Here is a 15,750-nt window from a genome sequence, read left to right as displayed (position 1 = left end):
CTCCAACGTTCTTCATAAAGTTTGTTTAAAAATGAGTTAACTTTCAGTAAATGTAAATCTCACCTCTTAATTCCTTTTGAAGAGTTCAAACCAAATTAAAAACCAGTGATGTGCAGAATGAACTAAAATTCAGCCATTGATACACTTTGCTTGAGTTCTCCTCCTCTTCTTCAACCTAAAAATTCTAGTAAAATTTCTCTTCTTCTTCCAAACTCTCTCTTAGAAGTTCTCTGCAAATTGAAGAAGGAAAAAGAAAAAGAAAAAAAAATAAAGGGAACTTGGATGTCTTCAAACTCTTGGCGGTGAAGGGAAGAGAAGAAGAAGAAGAAAAGAGAAAATGAAATTTTCTTCTCCTTTTCTTCTTTTTGTCCTTTCTTTTCTTTCTTTTATTTAATTAATTTAATAAAACTATTTAATATATAAATATATATATTTATATTTACACTTAATTTCCATTTTTTTTTCCACATTTAAAGAAATTAAACCAAGAAAATATCGGGTTTACAAAACAACTAAACGATCATTTAACATAACGAAAATGATCGTTTAAAATAACTCAACGATCGTTTAAAAGAATTAAACGATCATTTAAAATAACTAAACAATCGTTTTTTAAATATATGCATAAGTTTTAAAGTAAGAAGTAAGAAGTCACATACCTGTAATGCATGTGGAAATCCATTGATAGTATATTTTCTTGTCTTAGTTGATTTCTTCTTTCCCTTGGCATATTGCTTGTCCAAGGCTCTTTTCAAGGCACTTAGCGTGCGTCCAAAAACAATCCCGCCCAATCATAATTATTAAATATATTCCAATCACCAGCAATCTTGAAAAAACCTGTCGACTTTGGTTCGCCTATCTTTTCCTAACAAAGATAGCTATATAAAGTAGACTAAAGTTAATTTCACAATATCATCGTCATCACCCTCGTATTCCAAAAATATATCCTCTAAGTCGCTTACATAAATACACTCCTTGTCTTTGAAAAACTTCTCCAATAATCTACTATTCCCAGCCAACTGAATAGACTCCTCTTTAGGACCCCATAGACCTGTTATGATGTTAAACTCTCTTCTACCGAAAGTACAAACAACGCCCCCTAGTAAGAAACTTATATAATCATTTCCTTCATATTCCATCTCCCTTAACAATAAGTAGTGGATGAGTGGCCCATTAAAGACAATATTTAGGTCCAAAAAGTGCCCAAACTTTGTTTTCCTAAATAAGGCTAATTGATTGGGTTTGAGTTTGGCCTTAATATTATGTGTTGTCTTTTATAAATGAGACAAACAACTTACTAGAGCATAAAAATGATGGGAAGGATTAATCTTGTACAAGGGTCCGTCAATCGATGTCGATGTCATAATTGAAGCCTGAATAAAAAGGAACAAATTCAGAGTTAAAGAAGGGATCCAAAGAAAAAGGAGCAAAATACCAACTATATTTAACTTCAATTCATTTCACTACCCATTTAACTTTCTAAGAACCTAAACCAAACTTTGACTAAACTAATTTTTAGCAAATAAGTCGATTCTAAAAAAAGCCTAAACTAGACGGATGAAACTTACAACAAATACCTAAACCAAACATTTACAACAAATAAATTGAAAATGGGTTAGGGATAAAACTCACTGAAATAAGAGAAAACGCTCAAAGTTGATTGAATGGTTTGAAAAGGAGAAGCGACGAAATGCACTGGAGTACCGACAAGGAGTCGAAGTATCTTCGAAGAGTAGAACGGAAAATTTCAAAAGCCAACAAAAGGAGATTTTTTTTTTTTACTTCAAGTGTTCTACGCGAAAGAGAAGGGAAAGCGAACGTGGGAAGAGGGAAAGAAAAAGAGAGAGAGAAATTTAATGAAGGACATTTTTATCCATTCACACCTAAATTGTCCTAAAACTCTTCATTTTGAAAAGTTATCCCAAAAGTCATTTAACCCCCCTTTTTTAACCTATTTTTGGCAATTTCCCATTAATGTGGTTAATGAGTTTAGCCAATTAATCTCATATCGTTGTAGCTTCTGATCTGTAGGTCCATTAAGTCCCCTTCCTAGCTCATAAAGAGTAATGAGATTTATTTACATTGGTTGTAATTTGAAATGTTCAAATTTACTTTGGGAATTAATATAATGTATGTTGATACATTGTAATATAAAGTTTATATTTTAATTAGACTTTATTATATTACTTTAATTTTGGATATGATTGAAAATTATATTATGAGAGAATAAAATATTTAAATGAGTTCAAATATTAATTTAATGTGAATTAGATTCATATTAAAACTATAGGTTAAAACTTAATTTGTATGTGATACATATTAAAATTATAGGTTATGAGAGAAATTTATATTTGAATATGATTCAAATTTTGAATTAAATTAAATATAAGATACTTAATTTAGAAATTAATTAATTGGAGAATTAGTTAATAGTTTAGTTTAATTTGATTTAATTAAATTTGATTCAATTAAATTAATTAAATTAAAGCTATAGGTTATGCAAGAGATATTCATTTAAATATGATTTAAATGAAAATTAATTAAATATGATTTAATGAATTATTAAATTGATTAATTATTTAATTAAATTAATTAATTAATTTAATATATATTAATTTAATAATTATTAAGTTAATAGGGAACCTGGGTGGTTTTCCTACGTTCCCATTTATTCTCTCAACTTCCCACTTCTTCCATCTGACTTTGTGTAACAAAGTAGAATGAGTTCTGTAATTTTGTTTTGATCATCGCATTCTCTCTAGAAAAAATTTTTCTCTTTGGAAAAATTCCCTCAATCTAATTTTGGTTCCCACAAACCATCTCAATTAGAGAATAGGAAGGTTTTCAAGTGATGGTGCCCAATTTGGAGTTTTGTAGATACAGGGACGTCAACGTCGTAAGTTTTCTCTTCTTTATACTTCTCTGTAATTTTTTTAAAGCATGCTTAGCCATAGAAATTAATTTTGTGATTTTATTTGCCAATGTACTGGTATTTTTTAGGTTCCAATTAAATTGAGTTATGGTTTCTTTTATTTCTTCTGCTGTAAAGGGTTTTTTATCCCTTCAAAATATACATTGTATTAAAGAATATAGGTATTCGACCACTATACAATACAAACAAATACAATCTAAAGAAATACAAAAATGGAAAGAATAAAAATGACATTACAAGTTAGGGGGAGGTGGGGAATGGATCTTCTTCACCCAAACCTCAAGCTCTCACTTTTAGACTGGCTGAAGAAGATAAAGAAAAATTTTACAGACGGTGGAAAGGCTACTCCTTTCCTCCACTCTCTAGGGTCGGGCCCCTTCAAGCATGGATTATTCAGACCCAGATCGACTACTTTTCTTAATAGTGATAGAGCCCTTTATATAGGCAAATTTAGGCAGGAAATCTAACCTTTTTTCAAAATGTCAGCACATAAAGCTACCTCTGTTCTTGCGTAATGTGTTGGTATCTCGCCTTGTCAGAACGCCTTCTCTAGTCAGCTCATGCAATGGTTAAATCACCAAATGATCACCACATCTACTAATTCGCATGTCACCTAGTCAAAACATGTACTGCAAAATAGAAATAGGTTAAAAAATGATTGATTTGCGGATCTCGCTTTCATTAAGACATTTCACGGCTCTGCTTCTTTGTTCAACAAATTTCAAATACATCGTCGTTCCTAGGATAAAATAGATGTGTTCTTCACTTAGTTTTGCACTAAAACTAATCAGAATCTCAACACTCAAATCGACACTATTTGCTCGGAATCTCACAAAGGAAGTTTTTAGAGAAAGCTTTTCTTATTTTTTCTCTGTTTTCAAATGAAAAAGTAGAGTGTTTATATAGGATGATGAGACTAAAAAGAGACATAAGGAATTAATTGGAAAATTAATTATGAAAATGTTTGATTTAATGGAGAATAATGTTGGAAATTAATTATAAAATGGTATTAAAACGTTTGATTGATTTGTATTAAAGATACAATTATGTTGTCATTATTACACTCAAAACGCCTGACCATTTCGCCTAGGATGGTGGCATGTGCATGAAGAATACAACAAATCATGTAGCCATCTCGCCTAGGATGGCATTACAAAATTTATTTGCTTAGTTTCACTCCTCTCCAAAATCACATTTGGATGAATATTATGTAATAATGACATCTTCAAAAAAATTCATCAACAAGTTTCTTTTGTCTAAAATTGATTCTTGCATCTTTTTTTCATTTGAAATTGCTTTAAGAAATCTTGTTAGTGTTGGAATTTATGTTCTAAAACTTGTAGTTTGTAGTTTGTAGTTTGGAACAAAAAAGGCTGTCTTGGCTGAAGCAGTGGGAGATCTAAAGTTATTAGATAGATATTTTATACTTAACATTGTTTTATATGCTTCTCAAGAAGTTGAGAAATTTAATATCTTTCTCTTGTATTTTAGAACAAATGTGAAGAATATTTTTTGAAATCAAATGAAATGTTCATCTTTCTATAAAAAGTATTCAATTTTGTTCTACTATATATAAACAACTTATATATAGGTTAAGACCAAATAAAGCAAATTTTGTCTTTAATACTGAAATGTTTAGCATAAAAGACAAGAAGGTTTCTTCTAACGCCATTATAGTACTTAAGATTTGATCACATAAATCTCAATGCGATTGAAAGATTGGTTAAGAGTAGACTTCTAAATTAGTTAGAAAATGACTCTTTACCTTCATGTGAGTCTTATCTTAAAATGGAAAATGACCAAAAAGATGTTTTACTAGAAAACGGTCTCAAAACCAAAATACGATTAGAGCTCGTACATTTGGACCTCTTTGGACCAATGTCAAAGTTCAAAGAGGGTATGATTTTTTCATCAATTTTATTGATTTTGGTCATGTTTACCTATTGCATCACAAGTTTGATTCTCTTGAAAAGTTTAGAGAATTGAAGACTAAAGTTAATTAGGTAAAACTATAAAGACATTTCGATTAGATCGAGGTGGAGAGTATGTGGACTTAAGATTCCAAGACTATTTGATAAAACATGGAATCCGGTCACAACTCTCTGCATCTAATACACCTAAGTAGAATGGTGTATCAAAAAGAAGAAACTAAGTCTTGTTAGACATGGTTCGCATTATAATGAATCATCAAACCACGTAGTAAATTTTGAGTAAGATTTTCAAAGATGTTATAGATAAACCTAGTTCATCCACTAAAGTAGTTGATAAAACTAGGGAATATGGTTAGTCACATCCTTCTCAAAAGTTATGAGTGCCTCGAAGTAGTGGGAGGGTTGTTCATCAGCCTGACCGTAACCTTGTTTTATCGAAAACCAAATCGCCATAGTCGATGATGGTTTAAGAGGATCCATTAACTATATGAAAAAGCAATGAATGATGTAGATTATCTATCTGATGTCTAGAAATGACTAGCTATGCACTTTCAAATAAGAGATTTGGAAATGTACAATGCGTTCTGAAGCTTCAAATTGTTTGGAATTGCAAGAACATAATTCTAGACAGTCTTAAGCATCTTATATAGACAAAATGTTGTCTAGATATAAAATGTAGAATTTCAAAAGAGTTAGATTGTCGTTAAGTATATTTTTAAAATAGTTTAGAAATTTAAAAGACTAAGTGCTTGTGTATAGAACTAAGGATCTAGTCCTTATTGGATACACTGATTTTGATTTGTAAAGATACTAGAAAGTTTATATCAAAATCATTATTCACTCTAAATGGAGGAGTAGTAGTTTGAATAAGCATAAAGTTAAAGCGTACTACTTTATTTGGGTAATTGTGCATCGTAGTGACGCTATAGGAACTCCGACAATTGTTGAGCAAATTTGTGGCTGTTTAATTTACAAAGTCCTTCATGGCTAAATTGTTTGAAGGTCACCTAAATAGTTTAGGTCTACGAAGTTTGCACACAAGGACTAGTGGAAGAGTGGGTATATTGCCTAGGTTGTTGTACTCATATGTTTATTGAACTCATATAAATAATTCTCTCACGATTAAATTCAATATTTTTTTCTCTTACTAGGAGTTTTAGTCCAATTGGAAGTTTGTTGGAATTTATGTCCTAAAACTCGTAGTTTGTAGTTTAAAATTATATTCTACTCAATAAAGTTGTTATTGAGGACTTATTAGTGAAAATTGAATATTATAATCTTGAAGCCAATAAACTAAGGTCCAAAGGTTATCTAGTGTAGACTTGAACTTTATGTAGAGACATAAACTTGGATTAAGTTCAAGTATATAGTCCAAACGGTCTATAGTGAATGAATAAGGTTGGGCGCCTTATTCTAGAATCACTATGGATGTGGCCCGCTTTGTAGTTTGTACAAACAAAGTGATCCTAAATCGTTCATGTAGAGACATGGAAGTGGGGGCATCCTATGTAAAGAGTTTACATAAGACTGGAACTATGAAACAGCCATTTTTAAGTTATAACACCGTTGACTATATAAACTAACTATTTCGTTTATGTTGACCTAGGTGACTTTAATTCTAAGCTAACTATGAACTTTTTTTCAAACGGTATTATTCTTAGATTTGCAAAGGTGAGGGCAGCTCAATTGTCGCTAGCCCAACAAACCTCCCATTTCAGGGGTAACACCAGATGGATGGCTAGGGACATAGAGTGCAATATGGAATTCACTCCTACCCGTTTTAAGGTTAGTAGATAGGTTGTTACCTTAAAAACTGAATTCAATTCTTGAACAAGGGATCCCGCCCTCTCATTGGCCCGAGAGGGATTGGGTTTATAGGTTGGACCTTAAACCAAATGTTCAATAGTGGATCAGTGGGACATAAGGAACAAGATATAGTCTCGTGTGTAAAACGGTATTTTGTCCTAGCCGAGATTACAAACAACCTATGAAGGATTAACTTACTGATCATGATTATATCAAATGGACACAAATATATCTATAGTGATGGGAGTGCAACTACGAGACTTTAGTGGAATAACCCGTTAGTTAACGAATGTTGATTCACTTGGTCTAAAATGGTTTAGCCAGTTAATCTCGAATCGTTGTAACCCACGATCTATAGGTCCATTAGGTTTCCCTACTAGCTCATACGGAATTAACTTAGAACAATATGTTGGAATAATTTGAATTGTTCAAATTAGGTAAAGAGAGAGAAACCAACGAATATATGTGATATAGTCATTGGTTATAGGGCTTTATGTTTAAATATGGTTTAAATGTTAAAAATATGAATATGGATTCATATTCGGAAGCTCGAAATTGATGGAAATGGTCAAAGTTGTGAAAAGTCAAAATGTTGACTTTTTACTTTAAAAAGTCAAACTTTGATCGGCTTTATATTCAAATATGATTTGAATTTCAAGAAAATGAATGCGGATTCATGCTCGAAAGGTCGAAATGAGTCAAGTTGGACAAAATGGTAACAAGTCAAAATGTTGACTTTTGACTTGAAAAGTCAAAGTTTGACTTTGACTAGAATGGTCAAATGACCATTTTGTCCATTGACCAAAGTTAGTGGGAAAATCCAACATTTTGTTGAATAATTTCACTAACTCTTGGTGGGCTATGTGGAAGCTTATGGTGATGACACCAAGCCCACTAAGAGAAAATCGAATGGTGAATCAATCCACTAATGGATAGTGGATTGTGAGGTGTTGGGCTTTGGTGGTCCAATTACATGCAATTTTCGCATGTAATTAGTCTATTTGAGGGGCATTTTTCATTTTGAAATTTTTTTTTTTTGCCATTTTTGTAATTTTGAATTACAACAAGTAAACATTTTTCTCTCTCAAGTCTCACACCAAAATCCATCTCCAAATTCAATCTTTTTCTTAATTTTCCTACTTTAAATGGGTCCTACAACTCGATTCTAAGTCCAGAGAATAATGGGTCAACTCTAGTAGTGGTCCGGTTCGAGTTCGGGAGAAGATTTGGAGCTTCGGGATGCTACAAAGGTAAGTATTTCTTTTAACCCTAATTTAATGTAATTAGTGTTGTGTTTAGCATGCATGTTAATCATTAAATCAAGTTTAGTTGCAATTAGGGTAAAAAATCCGATTTTGTTTTCCACTGTGTTCGTATGCTTTCCATCAGTTAGAAGTTGGAGGTTTTTCATATTCTAATAACTCTTGATAGGGACCCTCTTAATCTTAATACACTTCTTTGAAAATTGTTCAAAATGAAAACACTATGAACAAGAAATAGTTTAGTTAATTGTAAGTCTTACGTTTTAACCAATAAATTGAGACAATTATTCCAAGAATCAAATAAGGCTTTCGATTCCTAAATTAGTTGATCAAGGATCTCAGATATTGCAATTTTCATTTTAAACTCGATTATAGAATGGATGTTGCACACTAAAAATTCCCTAATTTTTCCAATCTTAAAGAACCCCTACTTTTAATTGATTCTTGGAGCTTAACACTTCCTTTTTTTTGTGTACTTTACTTGGTTACATGATTGTTTCAAATTCCCAAATTATTGTTACAATTTTTCTTATGCTCTTGAAATTATAATGATTTGATTAATTCTTGACAAGATCCCTTAGATTTGACCCAGACTCTACTATACTTTGTTTTCATCTTTCGGTATGTTGGGTTTAAATAAGTAATCTTGAAAATGATATTGAGGTAGATTCCATTTCCTAACTTTTATACGATTGCATTCTTTAAAATGCTGACATAATTCTTTAGTAATTCTTTAATATTTGCATGAATTTTTCATCTTCAATCCATTAACTATCTACCACAATTTAGTTTTCCTTTCGATTAGCGTCGTTGTCGGAGATCTTGGCATAAGCATACATTTGAACCTTCATTTCTTGTTTTTAATTTCTTGAACATTTATGTTAATTTCCTATATATAGCCAAATCTAAACGATCGTGTACTAGAAAAAACTTGAAAAAATTCATTTATCCAAATCTAAACGATCGTGTACCATAATAATCTTGAAAAATTCATTTATCCAAATCTAAACGATCGTGTACCAAATTTTGAAAAAAAATCGTTTAGATTTGGCTACCCAAATCTAAACAATCAAATCAAAATGATCGTGTAACCAAATTAAACGATAGAATTGAAAAAATAAATCATCTAGATTTGGCTATCCAAATCTAAACGATCAAATCTAAACGATCATGCACTAAACAATAGCCAAATATAAACAATCGTACACCAAATATATTATGCACGTTGTTGACGGCGTCATTGACGGGGCATTTTTGTTATATTTCATTATAGGCCTATGGGCTTTTCCATTTTTGGAATTGTTCTATACAGTATAAATATTTTACTACTTTGTTATAGTTTTTAAAAGATCCCAAATAATTATATATATTATTTTTATATATTTATTTTTAAAAGAGAACTAAAAATAGGAAGAGAAGGAAATGAGAAGAAGTTTTCAATGCTTTGTTTTTTTAATAGACTTTTCCACCACCCAAATCATATCTTCATCCATTTTCACCATACTTTTAGAGGGATCTTAAGGTAGAATCCAAGGAAGAAGAAGAAGGGAAAGGGCTGTGAATTGAGGTGAAGGAGATGAAGAAAAGCTTGAAGGAAGAGACAGCCATGGCAAAAGCTTGGTGTTCACAGACATTCTCTAGTTTTTAAGTCGATTTGAACTACTCAGAAGGAATTAAAAGTAAGGTTTATTATGTTTGAAACTTCATTCAATTTATAACAAATATTGGGAAGGAAGCTTGACCAAATTTTGATGTTAAATTAATGATTTTTGAATAGGCAATCTGGTAACATATTTGTGTGTGAATTCATAAAGTCTCTGTCTTTTTTTAGTGTTTCGTATTATACAGATTGATTTAAAAGATCTATTTGGTATGGTTGAAAAGCTTATTAAATTTTCTACAATGTTTATGAGGAAATCATAAGCCAAAATGAGTGGAATTAAGTTTAATTCCAGGAGAAAATCAAAGGTTAGCAGAAGAGCTGAATTTGGACTACTTGTGTTTCGAGAATTTTCTATAACAATCTGTTGAGAATATCATTTTCTTTCCTTCATGTAAGTTGTAGAAAGCTTCAACATAAAGAGTTTAATCTAAAGTACATTAATTTTGGTCAGGTATTGAGGAAGTTATGAGTATTTGAAGTTAGGTTGTTGAATCTTGAAAATTCTTGAGAAATTTGTGAAATGTTATTTTATGTCTAAAGTTTAGAATTGATGAATTTTATCTTTTGTGCGTCATCATAAGTTTAGTATCAAAAGAAAAGACTATTTGAGGTTTTAATGCTTGGTTTTTGTTTGTTTGACAGGCCAAGAGAAAATAGGTCCGGTCTACACAACAGGGAACTAGCCTAAGGTTGTGAGTGACAAAACAATCGAAAGTGATTTCTAAACTGCTATTTATGATTAAATACTTTTTATGCTTGAATTTGAGTTTATGAATAATACATGATTTCGTTATTATGGATTACAAAGCTAATCAGGAGGTTCCAATAATTTTGGGGCAGCCATTCCTGTCAACTGGTCATGCACTCATAGACGTCCACCAAGGGGAGTTTATAATGCATGTTAATGATGAAGAAATTAAGTTCAACGTTGTCAATGAAATGAAGTTCTCCGCTGATGATGAAAATTGCAGCATGATAGAGTCCCTTGGATGAGAGTATTGCGGGGAAGAAGCCTACCATGAGCTATTTAGCACTGAAAAATTCTTTGGAGAAGAAGAACCAAGTTATATATTGGCAAAAGTAAATGCCATGTCTGGCAAAATGAAGTTTGAGTCTTTGGATCTGTAAACCAAAGACGAGAAGAAGACAAAGCCATCAATCAAAGAACCACTAGAGTTAGAGCCCAAGCCTTTACCCAACCACCTGAAGTATGCACATTTGGGGGAGAATGACACTCTACCAGTCATCATCTCCACCCACTTGGATGCAGCGAAAGAAAAGGCGTTATTGAATATGTTAAAACATTACGAGAAAGCGATAGGATAGACCCTAGTGGATATCTAAGGCATAAGTCCATCCTATTGCATGCATAAGATTAGATTGGAAGAGGGTCAAGAGAGCACCATTCAATTCCAAATGAAATTAAACCCTTTCGATGAAAGAAGTCGTCAAGAAATAAATTATTAAGTGGCTTGATGTAGGGGTAATTTATCTAATCGTAAATAATGAATGTGTTAGCCTAGTCCAATGTGCTCCTAAGAAAGGCAGGATAACTGTTATAAAGAATGAGAAAAATGAATTGATTCTAATGCAAACAGTCACGAGGAGGAAGATTTGTATGGATTACCGCAAGGTGAATGCGGCAACAAAGAAAGATCACTTCCCCATGTCTTTCATTAATCAAATGTTGGATAGACTTGCTGAAAAGGAATTTTATTGCTTTCTAGATGGCTTCTCTGGGTACAACCATATCACAATTGCACCATAAGATTAGCATAAGATGACATTTACATGTCCTTATGGTACATTTCAATTTCGTTAGATGCCTTTTTATTGGATTTTATGTTCTAAAACTCGTAGATAGTAAATATATTCCATTGACCGTTATTAATAAAGTGTTTTATTATTATAATTTCGATAAGTGTTATTGATTATATTATTAGTTTTGTCTTAATAACCTAAATCCAATAAACCAACATCCTAAGTTGTTTGATGAGTCTTGAACAGTATGTATAGACACACGTGGATCAATGTTCAAGATCAGCTTAAAGGGTCTATAGTATAAGGTTAAGGTTGGGTACCTTATCTTGGTAACACTATGGATACGACACACTTTGTATTTGATACAAACACATTGATCCAATGCGTTCATGTATGCGACATGTGAGTGAGGGTATTCTATGCAATGAGTTTGCATAAGACTAGACCACGAAATACTAATCACTAGATGTAACTCCGTTAACTAGTTGGGTTTCTATTTCATTGGGATGACCTAGGTAACTTAATCTTAATCATGAGTGTATTATGAACTCCTATTTACGAGAAATTATCCTTTGATTTGTATGGGTGAGAGTGACCAGATTTTTGACTCAATATGCTTATCATTTTAAGGACAAGACCGAGTGGAGAGCTAGAAACATAATCACACAAGATGAAATTCACTCCTTCCCGACTGTAGGGTAAGTAGATAAGTGTTCCCTTAAATGGTGTCTCCGAGACTTGAATAAAGGGCCCTACCCTCTCTATGGCACGAGAGCGGTTTCCGTTTAGTGGTTGGACCATAAATTAAATAGGTTGTTCATTAGAGGAGCCGTCACACCTCCTCCCGGACTACCTGCTACCTTAGACCGAAAGATGGCGTGAAGCCGACGAATAACGCTTTTCTGTGCCTGTATCTGTCGACTCTACTTAAAACTTTCATGTGATGAACTTGCCAATCTAGTATATAAACTATTATGCATGCAACAAAACACAGCGGATCCTAGGCTAGTCAAACACATACCTGAAGTGTACCTCAAAATTTACTTATTTCATAGGTAAACCTAAAGACACCTTATTCAAAATATAACCAACAAAAATTTACACAACTACAGCTCCTAAAGCTTATACAAACTGTGGAGTATCTATAACATACAAGGGTGTATATACATCATAACACAACAGACTCTATGCCCAACTCAAAACACGTACTGGCAATCGATAATGGAGCTTCAACAGACTAAGGCAGTCTATCAGGCATCGGAAACTCGATCTCTACCTAGAAAATGGGTAAAACATTTTGGAAAGGGTGAGCTATGAAGCTCAATGAGTGACTCAGTTTAAAACTATGAATTTAAAGATAAGAGCACGTGAAAACTTTACACATATAAATCTGTTTATACAAGTCGTAAATGTAAACGTGTAGTAGTAAGAATAGCTTCCTTAAATACTCAGCATGTTCATCATTGAAATCTAGCAAGGCATATCAAGTATATCGAAGAATTTTAACTAACATGACAAATCTACGTTGTGTAGGGTACAACTAGTACAACAACGTTTACAAGCTCTACGATGTAGTGGGCTCCGCCCAACACTCCCATCGTCTTTGTCGTAGTGGGGCCCGTCCAGCACTCACGACAGCATCGTTGTTACGGAGTACACTCAACGTCAACAACGGAATCTAACCAGTGTGCACAGGGTAATCTCTAGCCTAAGGCTCAAGATCTCTGTCATGTAGTTAATGAAAATTTCATAAATCATCTAAAAATATTAAAACATGTCTGCTTATAAATTTTACACAAAGCTCAAACTTTACTCTGCTCTTTCGTGGAAAACTGTAGTTTTTAAAACAAAACTTCTTACTAATTCATGCTTTGCTTAAAACATTGTGGTTTAAATACTTTCCAAACATTTAATATCTACGTGCTAGCATAAATTTCTTTAAGAAATCTAGTCTCCAAATGTATACTTTAAAATAGTCATGAAATTCAAATACCTTTCATAGCTTCGTAAGTAAACATTTATCGCATTCAATCATAATAACAGTTATGGATTCTATTTCAAAGTTGGTTTTGTCACTCACCGTCTTGGGCTAAATCCTTGGTCTATAAGCTCGGTTTAATTCTTCTCAGCCTGCCAACAATCCAACCGAGTATTAAAACTCTAAACATTCTGGTTTCCTAAAGATATACATAACATGTCGCACCAAAGATGACGCTCACGAAAACAAAGCTTAATAAATAAAATCCTATTTCAACAACTCTCTGAAAATTCCAGATTTCTAACATAAACTTCAAATGACTATAACTTTCTCAATACTTAACCAAAATGCCTGTTCTTTATATCAAAATCTTCATTATGTGATCCTCTAAAACTTACCTGAAGACATATAAATCTGATTCCCCGTACATAAACTCAGATAACCCTTGAAACAGAACCACTTCCAGAATCGCGTGCACGCGACCTCTTTAACTTGTCCCTAAAATTTAGCTGAGTTTTAGTCGTTTTTGGTTCATGTTTTCTTCATGAAATTTGTAGTAAATTGAATAAGCTTTCCAACCATACCAAATAGAGATTCTAACTTCACCGGTACACACTAAAATACATGAAAAACAAGAGACCTCCTGATTTCGAGTGAAAACCAACTGCCCTGTTTTCTTCATAAAAAAGCACCTAATGAATATCCGAATTTGCTCCAACTTTCTTCATAAAGTTTTTTTGAAAATGAGCTAAATTTCAGTAAATGTAAACCTCACCTCTTAGTTCCTTTTTGAAGAGTTCAAACCGAATTAAAAACCAGTGATGTGCAGAATGAACTAAAATTCAGCCATGGATACACTTTGCTTGAGTTCTCTCCTATTCTTCAACCTCAAAATTCTAGTAAAATTTCTCTTCTTCTTCCAAAATCTCTCTTAAATGTTCTCTGCAAATTGAAGAAGGAAAAGAATGGAATTTGGATGAGAATTTGTCTTCAAAATGCTTGGCGGTGAAGTGAAGAGAAGAAGAAGAAGAAAAGAAAAAATGAAATTTTCTTCTCTTTTTCTTCTTTTTATCCTTTCTTTTCTTTCTTTTCTTTAATTTATTTAATAAAACTATTTAATATAAATATATATATATATATATATATTTACACTTAATTTCCATTTTCTCTTTTTTTCCACATTTAAAGAAATTAAACCAAGAAAATATCGGGTTTACAACTTACCTTTCCCTTAGAAAATTTCTTCCTCGAAATTTAGAATGTCCTTAACTGAAAAGTATCGGGTATCGCTTTTTCATCTGATCTTCTGGTTCCCAAGTTGCCTCCTCCATTCCATGATGTCTCCACAAAACCTTTATGAGTGGAATCGTTTTGTTTCTCAAAACTTGTTCCTTTCTGTCGAGAATCTGAATTGGTTCTTCAACATAACTCAAATCTTCTTTTAATTCAACGGGTTGCTCTTGCAACACATGTGATGGATCTGGTATATATTTTCTTAACATGGATACATGGTATTCTAGGTTTCTTCGTCGCTTATCCGCATAACTTTTCTGTAGATCTTGGGCTATCCTCATATTTTCTCTGATCAACTTAATATTGTTAGTCGTAACCTGAACCAACTCATGACCAACTAACTTTCGCTCTCCCACTTCATTCGAGTAAACAAGAGTTCTGCATGGTCTCCCGTATAAGGCCTCATATGGTGCCATACTGATACTAGACTGATAGCTATTATTATAAGCAAACTCCATAAGTGGCAAGTGGGTATCCAAACTTCCTTTAAGTTGAAGGGCACATGCTCTCAACATGTTCTCTAAAGTTTGGATGGTCCTCTCGGACTGACCATCTGTTTGGGGATGAAATGATGTACTTGGTCCCATTGCTTTCTGTAAACTAGGCCAAAATTTAGAAGTAAACCTTGGATCCCTATCTGAAACTATAGACACTGGTACTCCATACTGACTCACAATCTTATCAACATATAATCTAGCTAGCTGGTCTAATGTAGATGTCGCTTTAATCGGTATAAATCGTGCCGTATTGGTGAGTCTGTCTACTATTACCCATATACCATCATGTCCACTGGATGTACGAGGTAATCCAAATAGAAAATCCATAGTAATATGCTCCCATTTCCACTCTGGCACTGGCAAAGGATTAAGAAATCCTCCTGGCCTCTGTCTTACTGGTTTAACCTGTTGACAAATCAAACATCTATCAACATATTCAGCTATCTCTTGCTTCATTCTAGACCACCAATAAGTCTTATTTAAAGTTTTGTACATCTTGGTGCTACCTGGATGCATAGCGTAAGCTGAACTGTGAGCTTCTTCTAGAATAGCATTCTTAAGCTCACTGATATTCGGAACACATAATCTTCCCTGTTTAACAATAGCTCCATCTGTTCTCAGCTCAAA

At 32.9% G+C, this 15,750-nt stretch overlaps 1 long non-coding RNA gene across 1 annotated transcript; it reads right to left on the bottom strand.

The window, feature by feature from the left end:
- Positions 1-11,547: 11,547 nt before the first annotated feature.
- Positions 11,548-14,327, bottom strand: LOC127148575 (uncharacterized). The gene is made up of 5 exons (XR_007819665.1): positions 14,109-14,327; positions 13,918-14,002; positions 13,732-13,831; positions 13,436-13,485; positions 11,548-13,079 (listed from the first exon to the last, which is right to left on the bottom strand). It is a non-coding gene; the product is annotated as an uncharacterized LOC127148575 (long non-coding RNA).
- Between the last annotated feature and the right edge of the window lie 1,423 nt (positions 14,328-15,750).

This window comes from Cucumis melo, chromosome 3 (genome assembly GCF_025177605.1).
Source record: "Cucumis melo cultivar AY chromosome 3, USDA_Cmelo_AY_1.0, whole genome shotgun sequence".
NCBI lineage: Eukaryota > Viridiplantae > Streptophyta > Magnoliopsida > Cucurbitales > Cucurbitaceae > Cucumis > Cucumis melo.
Note: the sequence above shows the minus strand (reverse complement) of the source record. Positions and strands in the feature narration are given on the sequence as shown.